The sequence below is a fragment of the Falco biarmicus genome, chromosome 10 (assembly GCF_023638135.1).
Source record: "Falco biarmicus isolate bFalBia1 chromosome 10, bFalBia1.pri, whole genome shotgun sequence".
Taxonomy (NCBI): domain Eukaryota; kingdom Metazoa; phylum Chordata; class Aves; order Falconiformes; family Falconidae; genus Falco; species Falco biarmicus.
The window spans coordinates 30,199,048-30,225,061 of record NC_079297.1 but is presented as its reverse complement, the minus strand read 5'-3'; the positions used below and the strand labels follow the sequence as shown (position 1 = coordinate 30,225,061).

General features: G+C 37.5%; 1 long non-coding RNA gene across 1 annotated transcript in view; it reads right to left on the bottom strand.

Moving 5' to 3' along the window:
- The window catches only part of LOC130156427 (uncharacterized), a 239,331-nt gene that overhangs the window by 174,193 nt on the left and 39,124 nt on the right, over positions 1-26,014 (bottom strand). The gene's annotated exons all lie outside the window — the stretch shown is intronic.

The following is a 26,014-nucleotide window of genomic DNA, read 5'->3' as shown; positions in this document are numbered from 1 at the left end:
ACATTCACTGAACCAGTATGACCTCAAGCACAAAGTTCTCATTATTATATGCTTGGCAAGTTCTCCAAACAACAGAAAATATAAAAGAAGTCATAGATACTACTGGCACTTTTTCCTCCCACATCTGGGGATTTCTGGCAGAACCAAAAAGCCCTCTTGCTCCTGTTATGTTCAAATTGGTTTGCATTTACAGTAGTTCAGCATGAAAAGTATCCTGTGACCTAAAAGGCTGAAAATACTCGATCACAGTATAGCTGAATGCTCAGGCCATTTCCTTTTCAAGCAAAGGTCTTCTGATCATTCCTGTTTTCCTAATTTGTGTACTACACACAACCACTAAATATTTTTGTAACATTATATCTTTCCTGGGTTAACTCTGTTAATACCAAGCATTACATAAAATAACACTACCATTCATTCTCCTATCCTTACCGATTCTTACTTTTTTTTTTTATTTTTATTTTAACAAATGTGTTTTCTGAAACACAGAAAGGATTTTGATTACAAATGTAGCTAGGTGTTCAATTTCACAGACCTTCTCCAAGACCAACACACTTTTGCTAGCCTTTAAAAAACTCCCTCTCCTTCCACTCAGTTTCGCTTTGATTACTGGCCTAACAGGGTAGCCACTATCTACACTCTGCAACACAACAAATGGGGAAAGGAGACATGGGCAACACATAACGGACAGTCATCTGCTTTTGAAGAAGTCCCACAGCAACTTTTAACACTCAACAGAATAAACTAAAACTTCATTTTTAATATTCTACAGGGAAAAAAAAAAAAAAGACAGGATATTATTTTTCCAATTAAAATAAAACTACATACTACCAATGAACCTAAAAAGGAAACCAAAAATTAAAATTATCGTTGGGATCATTCTGCTTGGGGCCCCCCAGAATTTATCAGTCAGACCTTCTTCACTCCCTCCAGAAACAGCCCCACTGGAGTACCCATGAAGGAGCTGTTATTCAACACCAGTACAGCTGGCAGAGCCTGTCCTTATTAACACACGGTGAGATTCATCTAACCTAGCTTTAGACATCAAAAGGTTAGACATTTAATTCTGAGTTTGTCACTATACGCTTTTCTACAGTCAATGGAGAGAAACATACATCTCCAGGGGGCAAGTCGTCTGACCTGCCTATTTTAGGCTGAGATGAATCACTCTCTGAAGGTGCCCATTTTTCCTCAATTGACTGTAAAGTGAATCTAGAGCAACTACCCCAGACTTCAATATCCACGCTTCTGATATCTTGGTGAAGACATCTGAATTTTACCCACAATTTTCAGAGCTCAAACCCAGCATCTCTGACAAATTAGCAGTGTTAAACATCTGCTCCCTAAAGCTGAAATTTTCACACCAAACTCCTAGATTATATTTCAGTTGATTTTTACATTTCTTTCACGCTTTTCCCTTATAAAAATACTGCCTTTGTTTTAATCAGTTGTAGTTTCAAGCCAATATGTTGACACAATAAACAAAGCTAAAAGGCAGAAATTGGTTTACCTGTGCTGCAGTAATAATGCTTTGGTTTCTTCTGTCCTATTCAGAGCTGACTTCCCCAAGATAACTTTTCTGAATCCATCAGTGAAGCTCTTTCAGTACAAATACTTTTGTTATTGTAAACCAAAACACAAGCATCTTTCATCAGTAACTACATTTTTTCTATATGTTTTGAGTCTTTGTAACTTCATAGCAATGTACAAATTACATACAGGACACCATCAAAAGAGAAATAATTGTTCCGTGTATCTCCCTTTCATAACAGAGGTCTTCCAGCTAAGTATTTTCCTATGGGATAAGCTATTATTACAAATGCAGAAAGGTCCTTTCAATTATTATTTTTGGATAGATGATGTGTTAGCGTAATACTTACCATCAGCGCTGTACTCGCAGATATAATCTATACCTTAAGGCTAAATGAGCCCTCAGAATCTAATGCATGATCCATCAACATTTAACTTAAATGACAGTCCTATATGTTTTTCCTTTAATGACAGATTCTTACCATGCATGTCTATTTCCACCAATGTATTCCCATCTCTCTCTCTCATCAGATCTGAACTAGCAACGCTGTTTCTATAATACATAAACATAAAAAGTTCCTTTACTACCTTATTTACTTTATGTATGTTTTGCATGTTTTTTCTCACTTTTAAAATAAGTTGTAACTAACAAAGTAACTGTTAGAATAGTAGTTAAAATTATATATAACAAAAACAAAAGGAAAACCAAGACGAAACAGTCTATTTACTTTTAATGGGACCTCCTTTATAATCTTGTTCATTTTTAATATATCACAACTATTATCACTAAATAAAAGAAAATAAATTTTGGCAAATGAGCAGCTAAAACAATAAAAAAATTATTCAGTTTCATTCAACTCTACCCATTTATTTCAGTCTGCCTAAGCTACAATATCACTCTATGCTGTGTTGCAACAGTGCAATCTATTTGCTCAAAAACGTGCCTACAGCAGTCAGTCAAGTTATTAGGTATCTGATTACTCATCTTCTTGCAGTTACCCTCTGGCAGATTCTCTCCCGCTCACGCAAAGGCAGAATCCCAACCCAGTATGCGTAAAGCTGTGAGTAATGCTAGCTCTAGATGCCTAACTGAAATTGGAACTGTTATCTACCAATTCCTATTCACTTCCTGAATTTTAGCACATTTTAAACACTGCTGAGCTTAGCTACATGCGATCAAATGCTACACTTAACAGGACTTCTAGGGAAACACTGCAACTTTTTTGCCATGATTCAGAATAGCTGTTCCACAGAGGAATGTAGTTAAAGCATAGGCTTAGCCGAAAGCCCATGGCTGATCTCAAACAGGAACGGCATAGTGTTTTTCTCAACAACAAATACAGCCATCATTCTACAGACAGATCTAAAATACAAATCACTAACAATTTCTTTCCCAAGCAAATGTTTTATTTAGCTAGCTGCATGGTTATCATGGGGAATCACTACCACTACATGCTGAAGTTAGGAGACCAGACAGAGCAAAAATAAACTCTTCATTCACCTGGATAATGAAAAGACCCTGTTTCATAGAAGGCAGCACGGCCAAGCACTGTGCCACAGTGCAGCCTTCAAAGCAGTCAGAAACCTCCCTGCAGAGCAGGTACAGCAACCTCTAATTGTCAAGGTGGTACCTGTATTAACTGAGCATCAGGCTCTGGCCAGTCTCAAAAGTGATTAGGCACCGTACCACCTATTTAGCGGATCCTGTATTATAATAGCAATAATAATCTCTGTGCCCCTTAACAGACCTATCGGCCAAATTAAGTGTATATAAAATTTCAGATGACCAAGCCTGAAAGGGCTCCTGTTCACATCAGACCAAAGTCTGAAGAACCCATACCTGAAGCCTTAAAATGGTGTGAGCTCCCATAGCTCTTGAAAAAACACTTTAACACAAAGTTTGATTCCTCCCTTTAGCTTAAAGAGTCATCCCAGTTTTGGGAGTCCAAGTCCAAAAGAGCCAACAAGAACAGAAGCAGAAAAAACACGGTTTCTCCAGCAAGGGCCCTATAGAATACGTCTGCCAGGGGTCAGCACAAGCAGCCAGATAACAGTTACTAGGTTGTAACTGTACAGTCCACAATAAACTATAGTAGAAAGAAAACGTATACTAATTAAGATTACCTAATTAATGTTTACAACTGAACTTGACAAAACTGGTCCTTTGCCTGAAGTTCTCTCATTCTTACATGTTCCCAAATCCCTCAGCTCTGTTCTAGCTCTTGAAGAAGGTATTATATTCTCAGAGCACTAATGCACACCATCAAACATGTTTCTTAAGAAAAGCAGCAACTATTTTATTCACAGCTTTATTTTTATAGACAACTTTAGGTTTGATTCACCTTCACACTCTCAATACAACAGTAGCTAATGGCCTACCACATAAGTATTGTGTTTGTATTATACACAGCAAAAAATAATGACTATGTTTCTAGAAGATAGGGGCAAGACGCAAGAACTACTTTTCAAATGCAGTGAAAATAATAATAATTCTGCCATTATGCAGAGACCTTTCACAGCAGGACAAGTTTTTATTACCAAGATATAAAGTCCTAAGAAAATAGATTTATAGAGGGCATAGTGACACTAATTAGAAATCCTTATGAGTATCCATAGAGCACAACCTAAAGGCATTGAATGAGTCCACAAAATTAATCATAAGCACTTGGAAATGTTTATCCACATGCTACTGGTTTGGTTAAAGTCAGTCAAATTTTAGGAGCAGATACCTAATATCCATGTAAAAGTGTTTGGGGTTACTGAGGAGAGAAAAGAGAAGCAGTGTCTCTCCAGGTACGTATGTCCTATAAATCACACCATTTGGAACCCTGGCTCTTACAATACAATAAAATTATTTGATATGAAATTAATAGTGACTCAGAGAAAATACTTTTTTTGATTGGTGTTGGAAAGTACTGGCACAAACGAGCTAATGGTCTCTGTCAAATTTCTAAAAGAAAAAGGTGAAAAGCAATTTGTCCCCAGTTCTCACCCTCTCTCCCAGTCCAAATCGCTTTCACGTTGGCAACACCTCAACAAAAGTAAGGATATGAAATAAAATTTGGCCCCGCAAAGGTCAATAACAAAGTTTCTGCTGAACTTGCTGGAGACAGGATTTCACTTGTGGAGAGTAAAATATCATCTTAAATCAAAGTTTTGTCCCCCTTGCTCAAGTCTGAGATCAAACACGTTTACACAGTGATGACTGCAGGACACCTGGAACTGACAATGTTCCATGCTATGATGTTCCCGAGCACACTCAGGAAAGCAATGTAACTGCTTTAGGTATTTTGCAATCTAAAACCAAGATCTGCAAAAATTTGTGACCAAACTGTTCAATGAAAGAAAAAGGCACCTCTCATAGCAGTAAATGCTGCACTTGGGTGGAAGCTTTCCCAAATGAGGAAGAGACCAGCTATACAGTTCTGCTGTCTAGAGTTTGTAAGAACCCTCCAGTATATGTTTCTATGCATTTCACTGAATAATTTCAAGTCCTATGAAATGTTATTAAAATAAGCATCTCACTTAATATGAATATATGCAAAATACAACATTTTCCCATGCAAAATATATTCACTTATATTGCTTAGGAGAATGACAATCTATTATTCTGGACTATCAAGTCCACAATTCTGCTTCACGAAGTATACAAAACACTTAACAGCAGAGAAGCAAAGCCCCCATACACTTCATACATCACCAGTGTTAATTATGTAATGTTGCAAAGGAAGATTAAAAGAAAACAACCAAACTTTCTGTCCCTTAAGCTTTCCATTTGCTTTCTTAAGCATTAAGTATTTTGCCCTACTTTTTAGCATGCACAACTAGAAATAATTTTATGATGTTTTCACATATGTTCAATAAAAATGCAAAAATACAAAATCTATGTATCTGAAGAGTAACTTAGGTTTATGCTTACTGCATAATACTTGGAACAGACTGCAAACAGGAAATATGACCGTTCTTTTTAAAGCAATTCCAAGAAAATGCTATATTCTGTAGCTTTTGAATGGAAGTGGACAAGACACTAATATTTTTTCCTGTAGATATGCAATCCTAACATCTAGGTAGAAGATAATTGCAGTAGCTGCTTCCCTCTATCTTAACAAGTGAACCCAGCAACTTCAGGACCTGACCAAACAGGCATATCAGTGACTATCAGCAAATGAAAGAAATTGCCATAGTCTTTTTCAAAGATCTGCTGTTAATGACTTTCCAGGCAGCCTACCTGGTTTGTTTGCAGCTTTAATACACTGGTGGCTACTTATGCAAAAAAGACGAAAACTAATTAAATTTGTTTATGTATGTTATCGTGTGGAGCACTCATTTCCAGACATCAAGCTATGAATCATTAAATAACTGCTAAATTGGTCTCCTGGGATAGATCATGCCTCAGAGTTGGGCAGGCCCCCATCCCACCAAAGCCAGGTGTGCTCTGCAGCAAACAGGCATTAAAACTGCTTTAAAGGCCATGATTTGGGTACATAGCCAGGTCTCATGCTGTGAGGTGAGTGGTAGGAAATCATGAAAACAGTGACAGCCCTCCTGTCAGAGTTACTCCTCTGTTTGATTAATGAGGGCATTTGAAAGACAATTAGCCAGAGCAGGTTTGGCTGCAACTAGCTTATCAATCAGGCACCCTCTATTCAAAGCACTAGTGCCTTCTTTTGTTTTTTTGTTGCAAAAGAATTGTATCAGTGATACACAAACAACAAGGGACCTTTACATGTTATTTAAAAAGAGCAGAGCAGAATGCAGCAAATCACAACTGAAATACTGAAAAAAAAAATGTTTTATAAGCCACAGGCTACTGGTTACTGGCAAATCATCACTGCCACTTTCACATGACTGAATTTTTAGCTTGTGCATGGTGAATTCAAAGCCGCGCAACACCAAACACTTCCAAGTTTCATAAGGGCAAGCTTAAGCTAAGTTTTCAACAACTATGAAACCCAACTAAATGATCACATCTGTAACAAAAAAAAAAATAAAATAATTGCTTCCTTGAAAGCCTACTGTGAACCCTACTCCCTGAGCTCCAACACGTTTCAAATATGAACTGTTGCAATTTTTAAAAAATGAATTTGTTGCAATAATTCATTAGTTTGAATTATCCATTAGTAACACTACTTTATTGCTTTCCAGCTACCAGCATAGGTAGAATTTAATATAATACTGACTTTTCTTAAGACAGCTGCTCTCCCAGAAAAACATTTCATGTTTTGGTTTAACAAAGAGCTTTGCTTAAACTGAGGTAGTCCTTGGCCCCATGTAAGTGATCAGAAAATGCAATGGACTATTTAAACCATGTCAGTGCTTTTCCTGAAGAGTTGCATTTCAATCAGAACAGTTTTTATCAAACTAAGAAAATGATGATTTTTGCCTGTGAATGAGTAAGAACCAAATTACTGACTAATGTACTTCAATTACTCAGCCACTAGATCTGAATAAATCCAAGACTGAAAGGGTATGATTGAGACTGAAGTGTGAAGCACTACTTTTCCTTTCAGGTTACAGTTAATTTTCCCTGGTAATACCAGATCAGAAGTATTGTTAATGCATGACTACTGTTGTACTAAGTGGATATGCAATGCTAGGAGGCTAATTTTTTTGTAACATTGCTATAATCTATTTCAGAAGTAAGCTCACAAAATAGCTACATTGCATGTGTTTGAATATGGAGCTAATAAAGAAGCAAATTAATCTCTGATTAGATTAGCTAGAGTACAAAGACAGAGGGAGCTTCAGCATAGTCAAAAAATTCTCTCTCAAGCTTCCCAGTGTTGGAAGCATACAATAGTCCAGCAGACATGGAATAGGGAACTATAACTGTTCTTAAAAATTGGGAACAGTTCCCACTGAGAACACACAACTTGTTACAGGGTTAATCTGCAAAACCACTTTTGTTAAAATCTTCAGCCACCTCAGTAAACCCCAGCAACAGCACCCACAATGGCAGCACTGTTGTAAACTGGGCACTAGCAGTTTATACCCCCTGGACCTGATCCAGGATGCACTACAGAAAGCCAAGGGCTCTTTCAATGGATTTTAAATTGGTCCCCACACTCCTCCAAGTTACAAAGGTGGTAATGAAGTATTGGGAGATGCTAATAGAAAAATAAAATAAAGAGGAGCTAAGTAGGTGGTGGATAACCAGTTCTGACTCAGAAAGAGAGTGAATAGTTTCTCATTTGTCTACAGCTGTAATTGTAAACAAAAAGGGACAAAGGCCTAAGTGGCATGGCATGGGTCCCATCTGTGGGCCAAATTCTTTCCACTCCTACCACGGGGGAAGCCCTCCATTTGTCCTGCTTATTAGAAACACTCTCTGGCCTAGGCAAACCCCTGACCCACACCTGGGCATCATCAAGGACAGCACTAGCTGGTATCAACAAAAACCATGCCAGGAGTGTGGCAGCAGTGAAGCCCTATGAACATGTAAAAGTGTTGTACTCAACTCCATATCTGGTCTTTCTTAGTTAGTAGTGCAGACATAACTAATTATTCTACTTTAACTGGATTCAGGACACACTAATTTGCTCCTTACAACAGCGTGGTAAATGCTGGGGCTCAGATTTAAAATACCTGGGATAAATGCAGGCTATAATCCATGCTACTAGCCTGTAATTATTTCAGGGCAGGGAAGAACAAGCGGACAGAAATAGGTCCACTATTTTTATACAGACTAATACAGACTGCCAGCTTCCTCCAAATAACAAAAGGTTAAAAGGACCCTGGGCAAGTGACAGAGACTGAGTTTTGTCATCACCTCTAGAACAATTGCCTCTTCCTGCTCAGAGTCAGAAAGCATCCAGACACTTTGCTTTCTCAGCAGTTTGAGGAATCAATGGCATGAACAAGAACAAATATCCTGCAACATATCCCAGGTATTTCAAATCTGAGGTTGATAGATGGTTAAAAATAAATAAATAAATAGGGCACTTCACAAAAGATACATTCTTCTGTTTCCCATCAGTGACCCTCAGTCCAGCCACTGCCATTTGCTTAGGTTGAGAGAACAGTTGGTAGAAAACAGGAGTAAATGTTTATTAAGCAGAGAAGATTAGACTACAGGTTTGACTGTTACATGGATTTAGATGTGTTGTCTACTTTTCTATGATGTCCATGGAGAATTTTTGCAGTGCACTCTGTCTCAAAGACTGAAACCTAAGAAAGACTTTAAAGAAAATGTCAATAGTTGCGGTAAAGAAACTGTCTTTCCCTGATCTTCCAGAGGCACCAGACTGCCCTCCAGACACAACTGCAGACATTTTCTTTTCTCTCCAAGCCCCTGCATGTTTCCCCTATTGGCTTATTCTTCCGGAGCACACTTAGGGAGACTTCAGTTTCAAATGCAGGGACACTGAAACCTTCATGTTTTAAAATGTGCTCTGCTATCAGTCACTAAACCTGAGCAATCAGAAGCAGCAAAGAAATTCTGCCCCTCCAAATATGTTGAACAAGATGCAAGATCCACATGAATATGTAGGCTTTCCCTGAGAAAAAAAAGTGAAGGCTTGTCATGGCCATGGTTAAAGAAATTTATTCTTCCACTGTCTACTTATTTGAACCTATGGCTTAGGCATAGTAGTTTAATTGACTTTATGTATGTATTTTTTTGATTTATGAAAGTCAATCCTGATCACAAGGTGCATAAAAATGACCTTGTGTCCTTCTTCCTTGTGAAAAGTTGGAGGAATGCTATCTATCTAGGACAGATGGTTTTCACCTGGGTGAAAATGACAGAATATGCATCTTTGTTGACATTCCATTAACTACAATTTAGAAATTCTTCCTTAGCCTTACACATTTTTTAATGCAAGTAAAGTTTACCTTGCTAATTGGTTCACTAAGTAACACATCATTGTTATTAAAAGCAGAAATGAAAACTTGCTGACCTAACATCCACAGCTATGATTATTCTTGTCAATTATTTTACATTTGGAAAGCCAAACAAATGTTTTATATAAAAACTAAATAGTGCATTTGGCAAAACTTCAAATTAGCTGTCTCACCGTGCTTATAGCATGCAAATTAAATGTCCTGAATAAGCATTAATCATCATAATAGGCTAATTATTGTCAGCTATCAAGTAACTTAGCTACTACACCTTGCAAAGAATTTGGGATAAATGTTAATAAGATGGTTTTGGCTACTTAAAAGGAAGAAATGAACATCTGACTTTTTATCAGTAAACAATTTTTAAGACAAATATATACTTTGTTTTGACCAGTTTGAGCATTATTCTGGTTTTCCCACACATGTAGGCTTACTGTCTTTCAGTAAACTACATTTAGTCCAAAAACATTTTTGTATAAAATATCTTTGCATCTGTGTGACTTAAAAAGACTTACTAGGTTTTAAAACATTAAGTAACATGTTAATAAACAGCTAATCTTTGTCTTCTCTGGCCTTGCACATGGCTACCACAGCACTTTACAGATAGCAAGGGACTTAAATGTTTTACACAGAACTAAATGTTTTAGAAGGGATAAAGTATACATGAACGTAGAACTGCTACTTGGAGCCAGTATGTTAGGACCTCAGAGTGTATATTTAATAAAGGAGTGATACATTCTTGAATGTAAATGGATACTCAATGCTTAAATGGAACTGAAACACTTTACAAATACATGAAATGCCAACACATTCAAAAAGAAGTCTCAAGCATTTAAAAATATTTGTAAAACAAACTTGCAGTCAGGTTTCTGGTACATGGCTTGTATTCGTCTGCAGTGTTTGAGAGAAAGAGGCTCCTCTTAGCAGATTCATATATATCCCACTACCTAACACTTTTGTCTCATTTACTCAAAAGGCTTCCACAAGGTGCTCCCTGCTGCAGTATTCTTACACTGTCATTAATGTGTTCACCTCCAGACTGCCTCCAGGACTGGGGATGGGCATCAGCCTTACTTCACAAATGGGAAGCCAATGCACAGAGTATGATTTCTTCAATGTCCCAGAAGAAATCCACCTCAAGAGCAGGGATCAGAACCTCCTCTCCCTCACCACCACTGCACCTTCCAGGATATTAAAACCAGCTCAAAGTCACACAGAAAAGCTGTGTGAAACCAGTAACAGCTCCAGGACACGTGAGTGTCTTTACTGCTTTGACCACAGACTTTCTCAGGGGAATGCTTCTGTACTTATTCTTTTTTCTAAGAACTCATTTGTGTACCTTAGTTTTTCTGCTTCATAACATTCTGCCTATAACAGTGAGCTAAAGAAGCGTGAAAGACAATGACAAAGACAAGATGCCTCCACAGATAATAGGAAGGGTCTGCAAGAGAACAGTTAGCAAAGTATTGATTGGGAAACAGTTAGTTGTAGGAGGTAAAAGACATTTACCAGCCCACTACTGCTGCATCCACTGATTCCACTGGCCTTTCTGAGCACATTTCACTCAGAGCTCCAGTTCAGCATTCTTGCCACTGTGACCTCAAAATCTTTTAAGGCAAGGACTGTTTCACAGGATGCAGTTGCCATTTCTGTTGACACTTGCCTCCTTTGTACAACCTTACTTGAGTGTGTCAAAATGCATTTTATTCCAAGGTAGAGTTTATGTGGTATGAAATGATAAGAACCTGAGGATGCCCTCCCTCGTAATTCACCACCAATCTTTGCCAAATGTTCTTGATCAGGTTGCTGTGGCTTGGTATCCAGTCACTGAAGAGGACACAAAACAGTCCTAGAATCAGTCCTGGCAGAATGCCATTGGAGACATCCCACACAGTAAGGACTCTTCACTGAAAACCACTCTGACATCTGCCAGTGAGGCCATTTTTCAGCTTGTTTGTTAGATACTGCAGTGACAGCATGAAGTGCTACTGTTCCTCTTAATTCCAGCATGACATTAAGAGTTTTTTGAAGCCTAAATACTCTGTGTCTACACAATACATTCATTAGACTTGTAATCACATGAGAAAACTGAAAGTTTCTTTGACAAATTCTTTTCATCATAAAACTATGCTGACAGCCATTAACTAGGCCTCCATTCTGTAATTCTTGGTCTATTGAATTCACTATCAGCTTTTCCATTAGTTTACCTGCAATCAATAGCAAGCTGACTAATCTATAAAAATCAAAACCATTCAGCTTACAGTTCTGGATGCTAGAACAGTATTAGCACTTGTGTTTTAAAATATGCTCAAAATCTTTAATAAAAAGAAACAGGTTGACCAGAAATCATCTCAGCAAAGTCCTTTAGGACTCTTGCACTGAGGTCATCTAAGCCTGCTTGACCTAAATTAACTAAAAATTTAAAACACCTTCTCTAACTGAGTTACTTTTAAAGTTGTTCATTGCATTGGTACCATATTTGGACACAATACCATGTTTGCTTCCAAATTGCAGCATATTTATTTAATTGTATCTGGGTTTTCTCTGCAGTATTAAGAATTTGGAAGTTTCCATCTAAAAAATGACCTATGGGTTTATGGAATTTTTTTTTCCCTAAATATGCTACAAAACGCATTGTCCTTGATCCTGTCAGCAGAATCCCTCATGTCTTAGCTTCCCTTTCCAATCTTTACACTTCATTACTTCTGGTTTGTAAGAACTTTATACAGATACCAATTGATATATAAGTGTATATATAGCATAATAGTAATTTATTACAAGTGTGGCTTCTATTTCTCTCTGATACAGAACAGAACTTCTGGCTTTTTCAGCCTCTGGTACTCTTAAAATAACTTTCAGTTTTCATTCCCATTTCTCTCCCTGCATTTTTCAATTTCTATTGCATCTCAATGTAGCTTCACCATTCTCCCCAGATTAAGATATCGCAGTTTAGAGTATCCTGACAAGGAAGTAAGATTTAAGTCTAAAACACATCTATTTTGTCTGTTTACGAGAAGGCAACATTTCGACTTGCAGCTCTGCTATGCACCACCAAAGATGCCAACCACCTAACACACACATGCTTTGGCATTAACTATGAGATTTAGGACACCTCTGAGACACCCCATTTCTTCTGTGACCTCAGTTACATTCCTAGCTTCAGCCAGGATGAGTTGTAGAGAACAGCAACATTCAAACACCAAGTCCCACTGAACAGTGGCTGCTGAATTACCTAATTACTTAGCCTGATAAGGCCAAGGAGGTATTCTTCCATTAAAATTTAACTCTTCCTTGCCTTGCAATTTGCTACTAATACTAAGAGACTGCCTAGTGCTAATGGACTAAAAAGGAAAGAGATGAGACTGAAAAGAAAAGGAAGAAAATTTGTATTGAGGAAGAAGAGAAGGAGAGAAATTCACCCACCTTAGGGCCTTACAGAATAAACTTCTAGATGAGGAACCTATTTTTGCTTGTTAATATAACCGTATTTGAGTCTAAATTATTCTCTTTTGAAAAAGTTAATGTCAAAAGACACTCAAGCAAAACACAGCTGAAGGCTAACCTTTCTCCTTCACTCACATACACACACAATTTTTTATAATAAAGTATTTTTAGTTCATTTTAGATCAAAAGTCAGTCATTGCTGAATGTCTGTGCTAAAATACATATTGCAAAAGCCCTGCAGGAAATGAGTAGGTTTACAGTATCATTGCTGCTGAAATGAATGCGAAATTGAATGTAGTCTGAAGTTTCATAGACTTGCTGTGGTGAAAAAAAATAGGACCAAGAGGATTGTGGAATATTTTTTCATAAAGAAGTTGTGCCTTTGTCCTGTGTAGCTGTGTGTACTCATAAATCCACTGGAAACAGCAGAAGCTAGTACTTGAAGAGATCAAGTACTTTTACTTTGAAGAGAGGGCTTTCCTATTGCAAATTATGTTGAACTACAGAGAACCCATTAGATGGATAACAACAGCTGAAAGGATTCCAAGTCCATTCTCCTCATACAACTCTGCATGATCATATTTATCTTCTCACAAGAAAGAAGAGTTAAGTAAGCTCAAGTCATTATATAAAGCAAGCCATCTTTTTGCTATTTTTTTCACAAACTATTGTAAAAAAAAAAAAATCCATTCAAAATGCACAGAACTGATTTGTGAAGGGTTAAGGCCTATTTTGCAACAGCTGTTAAAAAAATGCCAGTATGGGCATAATCTTCTTGCTGTTCCAGCAAAACTTGACATCGGTAGGATGAATTATATGGTTGGAAAAGTATGAAAAACAGTATCAAAAAATCATCAAGATAATAAAATCTCCAGAATAATTTTTCATCATCTTGGGTCATCAGAAATCTCAATAGTTGTTTTCCCACTTGTTAAACTGGTCAGCATGAATCACGTAAGACCTGACTGGGTTTCTGAAATATCAGTGCAATCACAAAATTATAGGCAGTACCTAAAGCAGAACTGTAACAACTGGCCATTTAGTGAGAACCTCCTTTTCCAAAAGAAAAAAAAAAAAAAAATAAATCGCAGTCTATTATGCAATACACACTAGAAGAACTGCTACATACCTGGGCAAAGTACTTTGATAAGATGGACATAACCACTGATCGACAATTTGTCAGGTATTATATGTGTTCAAGTAGTGAAATAGACTCCAGCTGTGCTTAGTACCTCCTGGGTGATATAAAATAGTAAGTATTCATTATGACCTTTAGTCAGCTGCTTAACGGTAATAATAATGGACCTGCAATAAAATCTAGCTGACATACACCTTAAGAATATTCTTAGGCTATTTTATGGCATTAAATTGGCATATGTAACTACATTTTAACTCTAGATTAAATAACAAATTTTCAATTATTAATACATCTTAGAGTTAAAGGAATTTTGGTATGTTTTGAAGTGACAAAAATATCTGGTCACAAAGAACATCTGCTAGCTAAATGCTAGCATTCAAATGCTAGCAAGCAAGGCCAGCATTTTCAGATACCAAAGTTTAACGTGACTATTACTGTTTATGTAAATGGAAGCCCACAAAAAAGCTTGGTTTAGCCACAGTCTGATACAACAATGTGAACATACTAACCATCACAACAGAGGCAAGGTGATAAGGCTGCTGTGTTCAGTGTTACCAAATAACCCCCTAGAAGAACCAATTTTTTTCTAACAGAGGTATTTCTGCATTGCAATTGCCCAGAGCTGAGGTGCATTTCAGCAGAAACTTTGTTATCAACAGACCTTACAGTCTTGTCCTGATCCACTTCTCTCTGCAATCTTTGCATTGGGGTTCTACCAGACTGACTGGGGGTCTTCCCAAAATACTTCATATATACGTCATATACTGATGGAAGAACTCACTAAAATGTTCCTTAAACTGCAAGGAAGTATTATAGGCCTGGCCTTCTTCAATTGCTACTTTTCCTTGCCAATATGGCCTTCAAAAATGTTAGATTTTCTCGTTATTTGCTCCCATCTCTTGCTCTCTCTTCCAAATATGTTCTTCATATGCCTTGGTAATTTCTGTTACATATTCTTGGGTTTGGATCACCTCCAACTTGTCTCCCTGCTTAACCATACGGTTAAAAAAAAAAAAAAAAAAAAAAGAAAAAGAAAATCTCACAGAAACAATCTTCTAAAGATGTTTAGTTCTCTGTCCCAGTTCCTGGGTAGTATATGAAAGAGCTTTCTTTCTGTTACATTGAAGTTCAGAGCCTTCTGATTCTCAGATAGATATTTCTGTAAAGTAACAGAAGTGGACTGATCTGGTATGGATACACTACCCACCTAAAGACCAGAGTTAAAGCTTGAGGACAGCTTTCTGCAGAGAAGCTGAATAAATTATTTAAATTGTAGTTTCTACATAACCGTAGATATGGAAGCAATAATAGTTTACTTTTAGAAGGCTGAGTGGAAAAATACATTTTCTTCCAACTTCCTATTTTACCCTAGGATTTTATGTGTATTAATATGGTACAAAACCCTATTCATTATTTCCAGGTTTTCATACAGGTCTTTCTTCCAATGTTTTATCTGCATAGTATTATTTTAGGGACACAAGCCTATTTCAGATCACTATGTGTCTGTTACACTTCTAGCAGCATCCTCCATCCCCCCTTTTGATATCCCACAGCCTACAGCCGCCTTATATTAAATCTAAACAAGCACAAGACCCCAGCAAATGTTGCTTTGCTTCATTTTTAAACTATATGATACAAATATATCTTTTTCTCCTACAAAATACAATGTAGGAAGTGTTTGGAAAGACCTGAAGAATCTAATTCATATACTACTCACAATTTTACACTCCTGCATTTGCCCTCCTGAGTGTTTAGCAGTACATCTGCCTTCTGTGGTTCTGGTTTCCCTTCTACATCCATTTGTACCAATAAAGTGTAATTTTTAAAGGGCTTATATTCTCATAACTCCTGATAGAGCCACTGACACAGGTTTTATCCTTCAAATTTCTAATCCTACTGTTTGTTCATGTACAAGACAAATGTAATTGGGGGCATGAATCCATTTTATTTGCATGTATTCAAATACTAAAGTAGACCCTATCAGAGCAGATTTAAAGAAGAGGGGAATCGCAGAAATGTTGACTTTGGGTCTGCAGAGAAAAATGCTAAAAGACAATCTTTTTGGTACAGCACTGTCTATGAAGCCAGAACAAGCAAATATGTACAAGGAATGAAAAGAATAAAACATTTTACAGGAATATGTTTGAAATGCCAAAACCAGGCCTAACTTTATTCCCGCACAAGTCTTACCACTGATTTCAATAGCGGTAAAGCTAGACTAATACCAAGTCCTTTTTAAAATTCTGTCTTATGGATCTCAGCTTTAACCACAAAAATTACAACAGAAACTATGGGTTGTTGAGACAGTATCACAACTCCTGGGATATTATGTAGCTGAGTATAATTTACCCCTGGAGATGGCAGAACTAGGCAACTTGCAGAAGCAAGGTTGCAGGGGTATTAACAGAACTCAGGTGAGCCAGGAGACAGATTAAACAACTGCAATTCCAATCTCCTCCTTACTTCCCATTTTTCTTTCCCAGAGACAAAAGAGACTGAAGCAGTCCCATAAGTCACCCACTTACCAACAGAGAATCAGGCTCTAACTACAAATGTTTCCTCTCTGTGAGCACAAGGCATGCTACATATACCACTATATGCAGCAACATTTGAGACATAATCTTATCACATTCACTGCTATAACATAATCTACTTTGTGCCACATGACAGACAGTGCTAACCAACAACATTATTTCCATAGTTGTCATAGGGAGTGATGACTGTAGTTCCAAAACACCAAACGACAAAATAAAGGTTGCATCTACCCTGCAATTCTTAGAAACAACTGTGACATAACACAGAAATACCCAAGCCAGCTGTAGAAGAAGTAAGTTCATCCCAGCAGCATGAAACTGAACCTAATTTGGTGGGAAATGACTGCAGTATACACATATTCAAACAACAGAGAGTCTACATGGAGTGTATATGTTTCTATTAATAACACACAGGTCCATCTTATTCAAGGTACACACAATGGGAGTTGTGGTAGGAAGAGATACTTGCAAACTTCATTGATGCTAAAAAACCTTCATCTCCAGGTTGCATTCCACAGGCTGTATCTCACAGGAACCACAATACTTCAGATTACACATGCTGCTGTTCTGATGTAGATTATTGTTATTCTTTATTTCTTCCCCAAATAACCTATTTCAGAATACACATTGTTTTTACAGGTGACTGGTTAGCCAGCACACTGCAAAAAGGCTAGACAGCAAACCTTACTGTAACCTTGCTCCTCCATGCAAACTTCTCAGTACAAGCCAGATGGGTTCTTGCCTTCCTAAGCAGAATGTAAAGCTGGGAAGCAAACCATAAGCATCTATGTCTTTGATAAGCACCTGTAATAACATAGATGCAGTCCAGTGAAAATAAGGCTACGTGCAGGGTCTCTGTTAAACACAACAGTGCCTACTGTCTCTGCTAAGAGTAAATTACTCAGATCACACGCTTCCCACCACAGTCTCTTTTGAGAAACACCCACATACAGTATTGCTTTGAATTGTTCTCCCCTTTTCCAGATCAGCAGCTAGAAACTCACCCATTTTCCACGCTTTCAAAGTTGTCTTTTTCTGCAAAGAGAAGGCATTACCACCTATTCTTTAAACTAATTAACTATCCCTTTTAACTATAATTTCTCTTCATATAAAACATTTGTAAAAGGTCTGTTTTTCCCCATGCCCTCTTTTCTGTCTTCTGGCTCTTCATTATGACCATGCTTAATTGTGATGAGCTGTCCACCATTTACTCTACAGGATTGTATAGAGCTTTGTAATGTGCCTGCCACTGATGTATTTACAATTGGAAGCAGTTAACTCTTTAGTACTGCTTCCTTGTTCAAAACAATGAACCGCAGAAGGAACTAGAGCTTAGCCCCAATTAAAGATTTTTAAAAGTCTCCATTTTAAGCCTGAGTACTCCAAATTGAGCATTTGTCAAAGGCCCAGTCACAGCTCCAAATGGAGAGAGGGAAATCCTACTGAGGAGAAGAATAGGACTACCCCATCACTTAGGGTGAAAGTTCTTCTCAATCAGCATCTTAAACATGTAATCAGTATGGGATCTATTAGGTCTGCTTTATCCATACTAACCTGCTGATCTCTATAATGAATTTGCTGGTGTTCATAATTTCAGCATTTTTTTTCCTGAACAGAATCTGTCTAACTCTTAAGTTGTTAAAATGGAGGGGAGAAATATTTTTTTTCTTTTTAAGGATAATGAATATGAAAGCAGCTCTTCTATCCACGTTAGGAATTCCAGCATTTCTCAGAGCTGCTCTTGACATAAACCTAGCAAAATACATTAAAATATCAGGAGAAATCTCTCTCCCTTCTATTTTCCTTTCCAGTTAAGAAAGCACACTCAAGAGCCATTTGCAGTTCCTGCAGTTCCAAGATTATCTTTCCCAGCATGTAGCAATTCTAAACTCTAGCTCCTTCACATTCCCATTTCAGAGTAAATTCCCTCAAAATTACTTGAGGGTGGCTCTAAAGACTCTTGTATTAACTATTTGAATATTTTTATTATTTTCATATAAACTACATACATCTTTAGACTTGACATCTATGGACAGATATGGATTCATGGTTATGATGTTTGATCAGCTTTGCACTGGACAGTGATTCTAACTTGATGAATGACTTTTTCCTACAGAAAACAGAACATACCAGTTGACAAATATGCATGGACAGCTACCTTTCTGAGCAAAAAAGTTCATATTTTGGTATCTTGGTATTAACAAGGTCTAAAATGGATACACTTAAAACTTCAGTGCAAGGCTGATAAACTACTTCTTTGTTATGTCTTGTCTTACACGTTTTCCTTCTGCTAAGGTTCTCTGTATGTGTTGAAAGAACATAGCTTCAGAATACGCTTACAAAATGGGCAACTAGTATCTATACTAAACAAAGGCAGAAAGGAGAAAAAGACCCAGTTTACACCTATAAAGAAAAGAAGTTGCAATGGGATCTGATATATAGAACTGCTGAAAACGGAAACTTTATTTCTGAGTCACAGCAGCTAAGTTGACGCAGCAGTGCCATGCACCTTTGCCACAAATCATATTTCCTAAAAAAAAAAAAAGATAAACATAAGTGTGCAATTTTTGTCTTGTATCACTTTGTGAGATTAAGATATTAAAGTAATATTTATAACAGTACTTATTTTTAAAAGTAGATTGCAAAAAGAAATGCCTTACTTTCAGCTAAGTTCCTGCATTCTGGGCTTTAAGCTCTGCAGAACTGCTAAACCATGTACACTTAAAAGTTATGTGCCATAAAAGCTCTTTTTTTACTATTATTAATCAATGCAGTGTGATCGAACTGGGGAGAAGTACTGTTTGTGTGCTGCATGTCCAAGTCCAAATTTGCAAGTGGGTAAGAACAATAGCCAGAAAAACAGAACAGCACATGAAGTAGGCATTCAAACTACACTTATTCCCTGCTCCCCCAAAGGATCCAGGAGAGAACAGCAGCACAATGCACCTGAAGTTTACGTGCTTTTCAAAATTACAAAAGAAATTCTTTTAAAAGCAGATACTATATGGGGCTCTCCACCCATCCCCATCTTCTGTTTACATTTTCTTCCTCACCTATTTGTTTATTCTGTTGTAACTGCTGTCAGAAATATTAGGAACTATGGTGACAGAATTATTCCTGCATATCAGCTTAGTCTGCCTTCCTGGGAATTAAAACAAAACCAAAAAGCAGCAATAAAGAAAAAGCTCTTCTGTCAGTACTACATTGTGTTGCTCTAGCTACTCTCACAGATGGCTGAGTGACCACAGTGGGCAGAATGACTTCCTAATGGAACAACTCAGCTATGTTTATTGCACTCAGACCTCTCTTTATTCATATGCGGAAAGTCCACCTAAAATGAAAGCTTGTCTACAACCACAGGCTGCAGCAGCGTCCTTTTAGCAATGCCTTTCCTCTGCAGTGGATAAAACATGCAGTAAATATGATATCAACTGCAAGCAAAAGATTTGTTCAGGTTTCAAGACTAATCTTGAAGCTTTATCTCAGACCAGTTCTCTGAGTAGATGTATCTTTCTTCCTTCTCTAATTTCTTTCTGCAACTCTGAACACCAGTCCACCACTTGCTCACTGAGCATAATTATCCCTCAGTTACCACAAGTTACATTTTCACCTGTCCCTCTGTACTCCCCTGGAACTTCTTGAATATTCAGTTGACATCTTCAAGCCCATCTCCGAACCAGCAGTAAGCAGAGTCCCTTGGCTATAAAATCTGCTCTTGGATACTAAAGTTTTAATTAGCATGTAACAAATGAGTCATTATTGTATGTGGTTTGCACCAAGTCTACTGAAAAACAAGCCTTACTTAGAACCTAGTTTTCTTTAAAGGTACATAAACATGTGGTAAAAGCTATCAGCTTCCGTCTTGTCAGAAACCAACCCCCAGACAAGTTACAGTCCCTACAAAAAAAGGAAGAAAATTCAGTGTGTATCTTCCCAGAACACTTCTCATATACTGTACAATATAGTGGTTCCCCCCACCCAGAATGTGTAGATGTCCGAGGAGGATAGCAAACCTTTTGCAGCAGACAGTAAATGCCTCCCTTCCTTCCAACCCAGTCATCCCAGTTTCTGCCCACAGGAAATCAGCTTTTCAGCCAGCACACAGTGCTCCTTTGCTCAATTACAAACTTGCTAAGATTTCTCAGCTGCAATGACAAGAGTAGCACATCAGCTGTTTTCCATTTTTCAAGTGAAACAGAGCTGTGTACTTCCTATATTCTTCTCTTGATGGGTAGGAAAGCACAGTTCCCTAATCTGAATCCTTCAAGCTTTCTGCTTTTTCCTCTCCCTTAGCAATTTCTGTCGCTTCTTTATTCCACCCAGGAGAAAGGGATCCTGGAAATTATTCTAACCTAAATTGCATACTGGGAGAAACCACACAACACAGCCATGCCATTTATGCACTTATAAAGCAAGCAAAAAACCAAACCCATAATTTTCAGCCAGCAAGGATGGGTTTTCTTCTAGCCTACAAGAAAGCAACATATTTCCAGGTTTTAGGTTTTGGAGACAGTCTGCTACACTAAACAAAAGGGGGAGGTTTGTTTTGAAAATAGCCATTATTCTTCATTTGTGTGAAAGTATCCACCTCTTGAGCTACATGAACATTTTGATATATAGGACACAATGCAATACTTCCTGGCAAAGCATAAAGAGGAACAGAATGCACATTGATAGGAAATCTTCTGCATCAAAACCATTTCACGTTAAAGTTTATTATTAATACCTTTATATCCCACTCAGTTTCCAATATGCTGCAATCACAGATGTGTCAGCCCAAGAAAACTGAACTTTTCCACACAAGTCTCACTAATATGGCCTGCTACTTGGTCTTATTGTTATTAGAATAATTTGCTCCCAAGTTCTGAAATGAACTCTGTGCCCAAGTAATTAAAGCTCTTAAAGTTTCTAGTCCTTTGTTTAAAGAATTCGTCCTTGTGCTCTCTATGCCCCATCAGCTACCTAATTAGCAGAGCCTTTGCGTGATTAAAAATTCTCACAGAGATTCTGCTGGATATTTGCCTCTCTTAATGAGTGTTTGTGGACAGCTGGGAGCGGGAGCTGGTTCCCTCCTCCCAGGACCTCCAATGAATTCTGCAGACCTCTGTCAGGGCCCAGGAGTGAAAGCTGTCATTTTAGTAATGTGGATGAAAATTGGTCAAAAGCACTGTGGTCCTTGAGGAATGAAAGGCCTTGAAATATAAATGAAGATGAATATTCATATTTGGTTCAATAAGTGCCAACTATTAATATACATGTCTGTCAGTAAGAAAAGTCAGAACTTATTCAATTGTGCCTGGCATAATTTGGCTCCTAATTCACAATTATCCTCCTATTCTTTGCACTACTTTTCAGTTAATTTCTTCAGTTAAAAACTTGCTGGAAAATGAAAGCATTGCTGTTGCCACAAAATACTCTTCTCTATCCTTCAGCTAATTTACTGCCTATTAAGAATCACCTGTGGCTTTTACACACAGGATTCTATCTTGCTCTGATTTTCCATATCTTGTTCTCTCTCTTTCAATGTCAGCTTTTAAAATAGCCCATTGTATGCCTCTGGAAGTACACCAACTTTCTTTAGGGAAATTCTCATTCAATATACTCTACCCTTCTCCACTGTGACCCTACACTTACTTCCCCAACTCCATTTTCATATGTTGTGATTTTTAAGAGCTTTTCAGTTTTTAAGGACTGCAGCATCAGGTTGAAATATTACATGGGGTGCTTTTGTCGGGCTTATGGGGTTTTTTGGTTTTCTGTTTGTTTTTTAAGTACTGCACATTATTTTCTTTTGGGAAGGATGTCTGAAGACACTGAGGAATACTACCCTTCTCTATTATTAGTAACAGACTACTAATTTCTGAAATGGAAAATGGGGATTACAGAAGAATCCTTAAAGTATTCAAACTAGATGATCCTGCTTCACATGAGAGTGATCTCTTATTCAGTGACATTTGAGAAATTAGAGCTAAATGATTTTCCTAATCAATATATTCCCATTCATCACTTTGTACAAAACACCATGTGCTCTGGGACCAATATACACATTAGAAACTTAGTTCTTAGGAGAATAAAAAGCATTGGAGAAAAACATTACGAAGTGGGATTAATACTTGATTTACAAAGTTAAGATGATCAGAGAAAACTGAAACTGCGCATATAAGGAGCTATATAGATCATATGCAAATGAACTGAAATGTATTTTGGATTTCTGGACTAGAATCCATGGGGAAAGCAGTGAGGAAAGTATTGGTTTGTTTCCTTCAACCACAGTATTACAGAACACCGTATCAAAAAAGAGACAGAGATATGTCTACTCTGAAACCTGCTGCATCACGAAAGGTTATGCAGAGGCCACACAGTGATTTAATTCAGCTTTACTCAGAAAATCTAACAGGACCACATTCTGCAGAGACATGCTTTGCTAAATGATGGAGGAACATTTATTGTTTCAAATTTTACTTGGTCAGGTTCCTGCTGACTTCTAATGTGAGCTTGCCTGAGCAAGGCATAGGTAGGAATCGGGAGAGGCTGCAGCCTAACGGAACAGTAGCTCAGGAGAAGGATGTGAAGCACCAGAGTCATTGTGGAATGAAACCAGCGCACAAGAGAAAAGAGGTCCTGGGTATTTTGACACAAGTGACCAGATTCTTCTCTCATTTTTACTGGTCCCGGTCCATTAGCTTCAAGGTGGTACATCTGTGAAGGCTATAAGATAAACAGCTTTCAGTTCAAAGCTATCAGGTTAAACAACTTTTCTTCCAAACCATTTCTGTTTGCATTTCATATGGGATTTTTTTGTTGTTGTTTATGTGAGTAGGATATTAGTTTTCACTCTGCCTACTAGATGTAGATTTGTTTCAGCAGAGAATGGTGATCAGCTGCTTCCACTGGCAGTTTGAAAAATGGAAGAAGTAAGTTAGGACAGGTGCGGGTGCACATTAGTGAGGCAATTAGGTTTGGAAATATTAATTTATCACTTGTAATAAGGTCACAGATTGTAGATCTATATCCATGATACACTTATTATCTCAGAGGTTCCAGTTCAAAGGATCCAAAACAAACCAGGAGGGAGGGGAGGAGAGAATATATCTTTTTCTGAAAGAGTGATTTGGTTTGCATGTTTTCAGACTACCTTCAAAACCTAACTTTTCTTGGATTGAAACTGAAAAGCCATGACTCCACCTCTGCTGCACATTATTCCAAACAGAAACCGCAGGACAAACATGAGTCTAAAGTTCAACAAGAGTGGACTGACATTTTGTAAGCATTTTAGGCTTGTGATTAAAAATTACCACCATTCCACAAAATCTATATTTATGAGTGCTTGCTTGTTCATAGTTGCACAGTAGTCATAAGTCACAAACCCACATGCAGCAACATGCCATTTTACAGAACTCTTTTGAGTTTATTGAGCTCCTGGGGATTTAATATCCATCCAGTCCACATTACAAGAAGGTGCCATTTGCACCCCTACTATTATTGGTCAATTTTTCCCCCCCTAATATAATGAACATTTTTTAAACAAGGTAAGTCAGTTCAGAAACGAACAGAATAAAAACATTTGCAGGTGTTTCCCCCACCTTATTTTCTGTGATTTCATGTAGCACATTACCAGAAAGTACCTTAAACATAGTAATTGCCATACCAAAGCAGACCAAAGGTCAACTAATTCCATCTCATTTGCAGAAATTAGAAGCATACAGGTGCTTTAGAAGACTGTTCATATGACAACTACCAAATAATCCATCCCTCTGTTTTCACAACTACTTGTGCACCCATGTCCACAAAAAGAAAGGAGCCCGTATTAGTTTAAAAAACCAAAACAATCCAGCTGTGATAATACAGAAGTCAGAAGAGTAGGGAAAGAAGAAATTAATCAGCTAAGTAAAAAGTAAGAAAGGAAAGTAGTATTTTAATTTAATATTTGGCAAAGCCTCCACTGAAAAGGTAGAGCTGACACCAGACTCCAGCACACTAAACCCTGTCTTTAAAAAACTAAGCGAAAGCAAACTCCTCAGTCAGGAACCTCCCACATAGGACAGACTCTCCCTGTTCTTCATGATGTAGATACTGGTTGCAGGAGCACCCCAGCTCCATACTCAGCCCTGAACACACACACACACCTGAGCTTAGAGGCATATATGCTGCAAAGCAGGAAAGGAAAGTTCTAGAGTGCTGAAAGAGTCAGAAAAGTGTCAAGGTTTATGGAGGCATTCAGTTTCACAGCAGTTCCACATGCACTTGGATGTGGAGGGCACTACAAGATTTTAAATCAAGATGCTCATATTTGAATAAACTGTGAACTAATTATCATTTATTCTGCATATATAGAAGTTGATCTGTTCATTTACCTTGCTTTTAAAATAAGCTTTTTTGTTACAGAGGCATGGTGAAAAAAGACAAGCAAAAGAAAAAAAACATGTTTGATTTTTTTCTTAAAGATTTTTCAAAACTATTCTGAACACAGCAGTATTACGTTCAGAAATTGTGTCATCAACCACGCATGCTACAATAGATAAAAGTCCTGTCTCAAATCAGTATGGATATCTTGGGGGAATCATTGTAGGAAATCTGCACAGAAGTCATCTCTTAAGGAGAGATTTGAATTGAGACATGGAGATCGTTTGATGTACAAAGCATTGGGGGAACATGGGAGACTGTGAGGATGAGAGCAAGGGAAGGATAAACAGTAGGTAGGCTTCTTTCACATAATAAAACCATCACACGTAGGAAAGAGACTATCTGTGACTAGATACTGTCACAAAAATGCACTGAAATTGTCCATAACTGCAAAGTCAATAAAAAGCTCTTATTCTTTCAATAAACAATTTATTTTTAAAAGTTATTTTGGAGCTGTTGAAGCTCCTGGGGTGGGGAGGTAAATACATTTTAAATGTGCTGTACAGTATGCAGTATCACAGGTTTAATTTTATCAGATGTATGGTTTAGTCATTTAAACCCTAGACTAGAAGCCAAAATTCCTCCACACTTACACTGAGTCCTTTTCTGGCTTTCAACAAATTCATTTAAGGTCCAACTCAATAGCTCACCTCATGAAGGAGGGCAGGTATTACGCAGTACAAGAGAGGAAAGCAAAATTTGCCCTTCAAATCAGTCGGCTTCTGTGAAACCAGTGTAAATTGTTCACCTATTTTCTTGCAAGGTGGTTGCCAAAATGAATTATTGTAGTTAACATTTGGAAAGAATGAAGAATATTAAATAGAGCTGGACAAAGGTTATGGCTAATAAAAAGGAGGACTTTGCAAGTGTTAAGATAAAAAAGCTTCAGCACAATAAAAATAGTTCTGCAAAGATATTACTTCTCTAAATTTTTTCTACTGTTTTCCCCATTTTATGCATACAGAAAGGACATATTGATGGAGGAACAAAAGGGGTAAGAATCTTGGCAAAACCATAAATATTTTTAGGTGGAAAAGGGCCCTAAACAGTTGCAACATTTAAATGCAATTTTTAATTAGGCATTTGCTTTCAAACCTACACAAGATCCTGCACTCAAAATGGTTCC